Source organism: Protopterus annectens, chromosome 2.part1 (genome assembly GCF_019279795.1).
Source record: "Protopterus annectens isolate FY-2018-M chromosome 2.part1, PAN1.0, whole genome shotgun sequence".
Taxonomy (NCBI): Eukaryota; Metazoa; Chordata; order Ceratodontiformes; family Protopteridae; genus Protopterus; species Protopterus annectens.
Window position 1 is genome coordinate 59,300,057 of NC_056729.1, and position 10,636 is coordinate 59,310,692.

General features: G+C 35.3%; 1 protein-coding gene across 1 annotated transcript in view; it reads left to right on the forward strand.

Annotated features, from left to right (window-relative positions):
* VIPR2 (vasoactive intestinal peptide receptor 2) overlaps nt 1-10,636 on the forward strand; it is an 875,754-nt gene that overhangs the window by 263,792 nt on the left and 601,326 nt on the right. The gene's annotated exons all lie outside the window — the stretch shown is intronic.

Below are 10,636 nucleotides of genomic sequence, written 5' to 3' on the forward strand. Positions count from 1 at the left end.
ACTAAAAATAGCACAGGCAGAAAAACTTGGAAGATATACAAATAAATATAAAGAAAAAGTACAAAATAAACAATTTATTGATGACCCAAAAAGGTTTTACACAGAATTGGGAAACAAGATAAATGGAATTGAAAGACCACCAAAAAAAAAGAAATAGATACATTTTGGAGAGATATTTATGAAGATCCTGTGGAACATAACAAAGATGCTAAATGGACAGAAGTTGTAAAAGAAAGAATAAAAAATTCAAATGTACAGGATATGAAATGGGGTGAAGTAATGGCTGGAGAAATAGAAACAAAGTTAAGAAAAGCCTCTAACTGGAAAACATCAGACTCAGATGCAGTACCTAACTTCTGGCTAAAAGTATTAACATATTTGCATGAAAATTTAGCCATGAGTAAGAACTATTTATATGAGCACAATCAAATAGACACTAGCCTGGTTAACAAGAAAAACAATACTCCTACTTAAGAGTGAACCTGCAATCTAGCCTAAAAACTATAGACCAATAATTCCCTTCCAAAAGCATACAAACTATGCACTGAAATTGATGATGGCAGAATTTATAGTCATTTAGAAGAAAGCTCAACCATTGCAATAAAACAAAAAGGTAACAAACGAAAGTCATATGGAACAAAGGATCATTGGTTGTTAAATAAAGTCATAATGGAGAACTGTAAAAAGATGAAGAATCAAAGTATGGCATTGACAGACAACAAAAAAGCATTTGACAGTATCCCACATTGATGGATAAAAGAGTGCTTAAAAATGTATAAGATACACCCTACACTGATTGATTACTTTACAGCGACCATGAAACAGTGGCAAACCACTTTGCAGTTAAGCCATTATAAAGGACAAATTATTATTGTGGGGATAAAAATTCAAAGGGGGGTATTCCCTGGTGACTCTTTGTCACCAGTGCTCTTTGGTCTTGCCCTTAATCCAGTATTCTGTCTACTTAGATTAAGTCATAGCTACAATTTGGTTCCCAGAAAACAACAAACTGTAAAGATTTATCATCTTCTTTTTGTAGATGATTTAAAACTGTATAGCTCATTAGAAGAGGAACTGGAAGCACAACTGCAAGTGGTAAAACTTTTTCAGATAATATAAGAATGTCATTTGGTCTTGATAAATGTGCAAAAGCAACCTTTAAAGCAGGAAAGCTGCAGCACCAAGAAAACATCAGTTTGAGACAATAATGTGATATAAAAGAACTTGAATAACAGGGAGTGTATAAATATTTGAGAATCGATGAAAGATCAACAATAAAACATAAACAAATGTGAAAAAAGCTTAGTAAGTAATATGTTAGAAGATCAAAATTAATACTGAAAACAGTGTTTACATCTAGGAACAAATTTCAAGCTATAAATCAATTTGTTTTTCCTGTCCTAATTTACAGTTTTGGAGTGATTGACTGGCCCCAAAAGGTGTTGGATAGGTTGTACAGGAAAACAAGAAGGATGTTTCATGCTCATCAAATGATTTATAAAAATCAATGCATACCAATACTATTTATTCCCTGTTCTGAAGGAGGTGTAGGCCTCCTCAAAATTGATTACATGTACAGACCTGAAATCATAGGACTCCATACATATCTGCTGAACTATAACCCAAACCAAGTGAATGTTTTAAATCATGAGGAGAATTAGTCTAAGATGACTTCCCTTGTTAGTTTAGCAGAAGCATGTCGATGCCAAATTGGAATGGAAACCAAACCAGAAGTAGACAAAAAGCAGGTAGCTGAATGTGCATTAAAAAAAAAACAAAAGAAAGAATATAAGGTGAAAGATCAGATGAGAAGGCAAGAAATGTGGAAAAGGCTTAAATATAACTGCAAGTATAGAAAACTCTAGAACAATGTTGATCAGCATCAAAAGCAGGAATAGTTAAGGAGAGATGAATTTAAACCAAAAGATGAAAGGTTAATATTGGTGGCCCAAGACAGTGGACTGCATATGCGCTGGTTTACAAAGTCCATTGAACATGTGGTGGAAACGACAAATGTAGGTTTTTGTAAAACAGAATTGGAAGCAGTCACACATCTTGTTGCTGGTTGTGTTATGCTAATGGCAGAAGGACTGTATACTGAAAGGCATAATAATGTGGCAAGACTATTGCATTGGGGATTGTGCAGACATTATAATACTGAAGTAGCTGAAACACACTGCAAACATGAACCACAAATCATTATAGAAAACGACGAAGTTTATATCAATTGGGATCACCCGTTACCAACAGTTCAAAAACAGATGCTAGAAAATCAGATATAGTAGTCCATGTAAAGAAGAGAAAAGTGGCATTAATCACTGAAATTGCTATACCCAGTGACTACAGTATCTTATGTAGAGAGACACAAAGTAATACAACACTAGGATTTGCAGGCAGAAATGAGGGCAGTTTGGAAGAAGGATACCCAGACAGTTCCAGTAGTAGTAGGACCAACCTGGTCTTATAAAAAAGAACCTTCATTACTGGGCATATTGTGGGTGTTGTGAAGGGCACTTCTAACATCAAAGATTGAAACAGTACTAATTTCATGAACCTTAATCATAGTTTGACATAGGAATGGGGTCCATTTTCGTCACAGTATTAAAAACCCAAACAACATGGAAAATGCAACATAAAGGAAATAGTATTATATACATAAGGCTTGTTAAAACACACACTGAAGAGATGTTCAGCAAGCCTGATAATATATGTAGGGAAAGCTTCCTTGCTTCAAGAGAATTAGTATCACAGTATTCATGGCCCAAGATGGAACACGCACACCCGCTTCTTATACTTTTTTTTCTTTGAATTTGTGCAGAAAGGCTGGTGAACATAACAGCAAGCACACGCTGAATCTTCTTCATTTAAGCTGGTTTTGCTTTCATTCACTTCCCTGTGCTATTCCTTTATAACCCCTCCGTAAGTCTGCTCAGTTCTGTGTGTTATGTGTTAGCAGTATGCTTTAAAATGGATATACATCTGTTTTCACTCATTCCAGGAGTATCTATATCTGCTGATTTAATCTTATGGGACAATTAGTATCCATCTTTCCATTTCAGTTGCTAATAACTTTTCCTTTGTGGTGATGCCAGCCACAGAAACAAATGAGAATGCTTGTTACTCAACAGACCTGAGCTACTGGATAGTGGCATGATAACCGAGAGGAGAATGAAATAACATATTCTGGTGCAATCAACTGATAGTTGGGTAATGTAGTAGTTTAGCTCATGGGTTAAAGGTTATGAGCTTTCACTCTGTAGCTCTAGGTTTGATTCCTTCATCTTCTACTTACCAGAAAACTGTGTAACTCTGAGCAAAACACTTAACGAAGCAATGTGACCAGATCACCCAGTGGGGGGAGGGGTCTCCCTAGTTGGCTTACCGAATTAACGAATAACATTTAAAAACAAAAGTTGAGGAAAAAAAGATTTAAGACAAACAGGGAGCAGGTGGATGGCTGATGTCACCATTGATAAGGATAAGCATCATAACCATAGAAGTGTGAAATGACAAGGAAAAAGGTGGTTGTTCAGTGTCTTTGTCTATACAGAGCCACATAAACTGTATGGCTAAGAGAAGGAGCAATGGACTATGGATTTGTAAAGTAGAGGTCTTTCACTGACACAACACATGTTAATAGTCTCCAGTCCTCTAAATGCCCATGACATAGTTCAAGCTAGGTTGCTCTGTACCATGACTTTATTGGATATTTGACAAAATGAAGTAGAAATCATGCTTTTGTCTTTAGTACAGACTGCAGAGCCACCTGGAGGAATGCAGCCTGTATTTACCGATGGCAGGAACTCGGCTGCTAATCAACATGTTTACATTTTAGCAGTTAAACAACCAGGGGGGGCTATCAAATCAGAAAAGAAATCTCAGCTATCCCCCAAATTAGATAAAACATTTGTAGAAAATAGATAAAGAACAGTAAGAATGCTGAAATCTCCAAAGGCATTAAGGATGTCATACTACTAACTATGAAGAGCAGTGACCATAGATACCTATAATCTCATCAGGAAAGTTCAGCATAGTAGACATGATGGTGCCTGGCTTCTGCTGCAGTCACTGTTTTTTTTCAGTCAATTATTATTATTAATATTATTATAATACTTTTATATTATATTTTAATATTAATATTATACCAGTGAGATGCCATCAGCGACTAGAAAGCTAACTGCAAATTACAAAGCATGTTGTGTATCATGCAATAATCCATGGTAAGATAGGTACACTATAGCTTTTATTATTTTTGCATATATTTCTATAAGGCTTCCATGCAGAACTTGTGAACATAATTGAGTAAAAAAATCACCACCTGAATCTCAAACAGCAGAAATCAGAGTAATTGACAACATTATCTGTGGCTCACTTGTTCAGGACAGGCTAAACAACATCCTCTTCACCACACTCCGACACACACACCAATGGGTGCCAACCTCCATTCATTGCCAAATGGTTTCATCTGTGTTTTACAGTAACAATTCTTTCTTTTTGACAGTCAAGAACACAGATTGTTGTGAATAGTACTGACTTTACAGATAATTTTGTAATTATGATATGTAATGCAATTATAAATTAATCTTACACAATGTAGGCCCAACAAGCATATTCACTCCAGATGGCTTAAAAATACAAAACCGTTCATAATAAATTAAAAAAATATATAATCAGCATAACTTTCCTTGTCATAGGTAGTAGCAGAACTTTTCATCCTTTTAAGTTCTAGGAGCTGTTATGAGCACCCAGTTCTTTTGCCAGACAGTCAAACTAGACATTTCAGTTTTGAGAAACAAATGCCACAAACCCATCTCCAACATATGTTGAGCTCCAAGAACTTACGACAATGTATTCATCAAAGACAAATTATTTAGCAATTTAGATACTGTCTTCCTCTTTGGGAATCTTGAAGAGCATATCTTTGAGTAAGTGTCTTCAACAAAGGCAATGCAAGCAACCCACCCTTTGCAAGCTTGCTACATGATTGTAGGATATTTAGGAATGGGATTAATGTAAAGAAAAGGTGGGCATTATCTATTGTACATCCCCAGTTAAAACTTCCAGATGACCCAGGAACATTTCCTAGAAACTTTCTGATAATGTGCACTCGGCTAAGGCATGTATCATATCAAATGCAGAACTCGGCTAAGGCATGTATCATATCAAATGCAGAACTCGGCTAAGGCATGTATCATATCAAATGCAGAAGCCCCTCACCACCTTCAGCCGGAAACCACCTTTACTAAATTACCAGTGCATTTTAACAGGTATAAAAATACTAATGAAATTTCAAAGTATCTTTATAACAGCAACTTTACCTCTTCCTCAGCCACTAAAGTTCCTGTCATTGGTCTAATAGCAAACTTTGCTAATTTGCTTTGCACTTTATGGTGACTGAAAAGCAATGTATAACATTTTAAAATTATCCCTAAACCAATATTTGGAAATCCAATTCTGGTGTGCTGTGTAATGGGAAGTACTTTTTGCTCTGCAAATAATGATGATGGGGATGCAAGCACTTTGCACTGTGTAATGGGAAACTTCATAGAGTTGTTTTATGACAGCAAGCTCTAAGTTCTACAGGGATGTGCATAAGACATCATGCAATGGCTATGTTAAAGATAGAAGGCCTATGGAAAGCAGCAATTGATATTAGTGGCATTTGGACTTATTAGGAGTGAGGAGTGGTTACATTTTCAAGGAATCAGATTATTCATACAAGAAAAATATATGCTATACTTCATCATCAATCCATGACTACTCCTAATCTTATAGACTATTTCTGTAAAACTGTATACAAAAAAGTTAGCAAGTCGATTAGATTTATATAGCATTCTCAGAGTACAAAGCCATGTTGAGTGAGAAATATTGGAAAATTATTAATCAGAAAGATCAAAGTACCTTAGCAGACATGGATAAAAAATGACTCTTCTACCTGTAGCTAAAATGTCTTGTTGCTGTTTTGGGAAAGTTTGCCTACAGAAACTTTTACATAGGGCTTTCTATGCTACAGATAAATTGAATATTTTTTTTCATTTCAACCGATTTTACTTACGTTATTAACATTTTTACACATAATGTAATCCCCATGCATGGTGTATAATTTTTTGTCTTCAACTAGGCCCTTAATCGTGAAACCATTTTTTTTTTCTGTCTTCCATTCTCTCTTTAGTTAAGCATAAAGCATAGTAGTATTAGATCCATGAGTAATCTTAATCATTTCAAAATATCTCTTAAAAGACACTTATTTGAATCTTGGCTTTGCACATGTAACACTCCAGGTTAATTATTAGCTTAACACTACTTATACAATTTGGCTGTACATACTAACTTTGTTAACATATCCCTTCTAATAACACTACTTCTCTATAAGGAGTTACTTTCCTAGGTGCAACTCTCACCATGGAAGTATTACTAACTATGCACTACTTTGCCTAAGTGATTCCCCCTACTTAATTTCCTATCTAATGTTATGTTCCTCCACATATATAAGTTCAACCATATATTTGTCTATATTCAAGTGTTTAAAGTCTTGTTCTGTTTGATACTATGTATATATTTTAGTTTTTACATTTTTATCCTGTAAATGTGTTAACACTCATTTTTTGTGTATAATTTCTATTACTTGATGTGATAACTTTGTATGTAAGCTTAAGCTGGTGCTTTTCTCCCAGGGCTTCTGCTGAATATGGGCACTGCCCCAGTCAGACCATCCCAGTAAACAAATGTAAAATACATAAAAATAAAGCACTAGTCCAGTAGCAGCATTTACACCACATACTACTGTAAAAGTCTAATACATCCAGGATATATTTTATTAATTTTATTTTTATATTCTTATTAATTATGTTGCAGCATCCATAGATCATTATATCTTACCTCTCTGTCCATAGAACTATTTCCAGTATTTAAATATCCTTCTAGTTCGTAATAGTTGCTTCATAGTATGTAAGTTAGCTTGGATTAACTTCCCAAGTGTATAAAATTTTTAAGGTTAAATAAGTTTCTTAGTTGGAAATGAAATAAATGCTGACTGGAACAATATTGTTTATGATCTCTCACTAATTCATGATTATTAGAAAGATACTAAAAAAAATTGGTCAGATTATTTGGATAACTTTTCTTTAACAAGAAATGTGGTTTTCTATAATAATCATATTCCACTTTATATTAAGAAAAATCAATACCCTTTGTTTTGATTTTTTTTTTGCCATTGCAAAGAAAATTTTCATTATGAGATGTAGACAAAGGGTGAGATTCAAAAAAAAATTGCTCACAGTGTAAGTCTGCCCTGATTCCAAAAGACCTGCTCTCAGTGTAAGTGACTTACTTTTGTATATGTCCTGTCTATAATCAGACTTACTATGGTGACAAGGTTCCAAAACACCTGCTCTCAGCCTAAGTGGTCACTTACACCAAGAACAAGTTTTTTGAGTCGGGGCCAAAGTGCTCCTCTTTCCTGTTCAGAATTTTTAGAAGTCTTGGGAAAAGTTTATTATAAGAAAACTGAATTCATTCCATCTAAACCAGTTAATAAGCCTCTTGATCTTAAGTTTTGGCTTAAGATTTCTGAAATTTTAGAAATCTTAGATTTAATTTTTGTTTAAAAGTTTATAATTCAAAATGTTTTTAAAACTGTCTCTTGTATTTGATGTTATCAGCAACAATAAAACTTGCTGTAAAAAATAAAAGAAAATAGAAAAATGTAAAATGAAGACACACAGTAATAATACTAGTAGAAGCAATGAGGCTAATGAAAGAGAATATCTAAGCGTACGTAACTATGTTACTGCTGCATGTAATTCCATATAAACTGCAGAAGGAGGCAATCCTGGATACGTTGCAGGTGCCCAGAAGAGCACTCTTGGCAAACATCAAAGAATGAAGTAGAACTAATTTCATGAACTTTAATTGTATCCTGACTCAGGAATGTGGTTAATTTATGTTATGGTATTAGAAACCCAAAATATCTGGAAAAAGTAAAAAAAAAAGAGCAATTAATGATGCTGGATTACATGGATATTATTCTAGTCATATATCTACTAATTAAGTCAAAGACAAGTGACAACGTAGTGCTGTCCAGAGTTCAAGCGTGCATTAGGACTGAGTTGCAGAGTACAGACAAATTAAATCAAAGCATTTTCATATAGGAAAAACTCACTCAGTGAGCAAGCTGATTCGTACCTTTCACTATCTGTAGGTTCTTCCCACAACATGTGAGAATTTTTAGAGCCATCACAATCACATTTTTGAAGTGAAACAAGGACTTGTTACTTTCAAGAAAGACTGGTATGCCATTACACCGGTTAAAACCAAGATTATAGAGTAGATTATAGAACACTTTTTTCATTATGGCTATTAGCATTAACCATGAGTTATTAGAAGAAATTCACGATGGTGCTTTGCAGCCCCATAAATAAGTACAATATTTCAAACAAAGCTATGATGGAAATAGAAGTCAAGCTAGTATGTTAGGCCTTTCTAATCAACCTGAAGAGAAGGTCTGCTAGTGGTAGAGGACCACCTGTGGATCTCATAACCTACTGATTTTTTTTTTGTGTCCTATTTGTTAAAATCAACAGAATTGCTCCTGGTTGGGTGAATAGTAGATTTTCAACAGCATTTTTTATGGTTTTGTTTCTTGAAAAGTCTGTATTAAATCATTAAACACTAAAGGTGATATCAGTTTACTTAGATGAAAAATAGAAAAGTAGTTACTTAAACTGCCTTTTTTCTTTGCTCCAGGGTTTTAAACAGACTTTTTTCTTTACTACAAGGTTTTGTCCCCTCAGACTTAGTATACTAAGAGATCAGGATGGTAGATGTGGGAGTAAAATTTCTGGGTCTATATCATAACACCGAAGAGGCGTTTAATCAAACGCCTCTTCGACACATAAACAGTGAACGTGCTAAAGTGCGAATGCTCAGAACACCGATTTCTTTCCCTGGGAAAGAAATCGGAAGCAGTAACACACAAACACACACACTTTCAAACATAATAATGTGGGGGGCTTTGCCCCTCACACCCCCCAAACACACAGGGAAGGCCAAGCGATTTCTTTCCCATTGAAAGAAATCACTGTTTTGAGCATCCGCGCTTTAGTGCATTCACTCTTTATGTGTCAACGAAGAGGCGTTCGATTAAACGCCTCTTCGCTGTTCTAATATAGACCCAAATTTCTATATTAGAGGATGTGCGAGGGTTAAACCATCCTGCAAATACATTCTATGAATTTGTGTTTGTATATTCTTTCAGTGCTGCACTTTATGACTGACTGTGATCTCAGCAGTTTGAGGTGTTTATAGTTAATTTATAATTAAATGGGTTTTAACAAAAAGAGGCACTGTGAGTCATTACAAACCTATTTGTCTTAGACTATTGTGCCTTTGATCTTTATAGCAAGATCTAAGAATTCTAAATGTGCCATAATGTGTTCTTTTCTTTGGAGAACAGTGTGGCCCTTTTAAGTCAATGTTCTTTTCTTTCATCTTATGTAGTAGTCATTAGGGCTTATATATAACAAAAACAAGAGTTGCCTATTCTGAACTTTAATTTGCAAGTAACATGAGATGATGTATCTCTTCCGAGTGCAATCTGAACTGAACACATGTTGCTCTGGGATGGAATTAAGAGCCATAAACTTTATTCATCTTTGTGTTACTTTAGATTAATATGGGCCTACAGTGTACTGTATGAGAGATTTATGTTGATTGAACAATACCTTTGTTAAAGAGTCGGTAGTTATCATATTACTTGTTACTGACAAAGGTAAGATGTGTACATAAGTGTCCCAGGTAATATGTTCCTATTGGTAAGAGTTACTGGACTGTAATGATGTTGTCCTGATTGTCTGCAAACTTATAAATACAGACTACAGGATGAAGGATCAGACATGAATTTCAAGAGCTATATTGGAGCTATTTTACTGATAGTAGTCTTCTTCTTCTTCTTCTTCTTCTTCTTCTTCTTCTTTCAGCTTTTTCCCGGTTAGGGGTCGCCACAGCAGATCACCTGTCCACTCATGATTGGCAGTGGAGTTTTATGGTGTCGAGTTGCCAGCCCGGTGCCCAGCCTTCCACAGAAGGCACACACATGCACACACTCACACCTAGGGCCAGTTTGGAGTGTCCAATCCACCTACAGCATGTCTTTGGGATGTAGGAGCACCCGGAGGAGACCCACGCAACCACAGGGAGGGCATGCAGACTCCGCACAGAAGGTACCCCAGCTGAGGTACCTCTTGCTGTGAGGTGGTAATTCTAACCGCTGCACCACCACAGCCGCCCTTACTGATAGTAGTCTACATAAAGTGAAAAAAATGTATTAATGTACACGTATTAAATGTTTTAATTAAATATTAACTAGTAGTGCATTGTTGCATGAAAGCAAATAACTATTTTTGAAAGGTAATTACATGGTTTCTGTCCTGAAACTTTTTTAAATGGTAATTCCAAGCTTACTGTTTGCTTTTGTGCTGATTATTGTCTGTATCAGCTAAATGAATTTAAATCACAGCTATGTACGTACTTGAAGTATAACACTAGTTAGAAAACAAAGGTGATCCAGAAAGCTCGAGTCAGGTCTAATATCCCACCTGAAACCTGGAGGGTGACAGGATTAAAGAGATACAAAGTA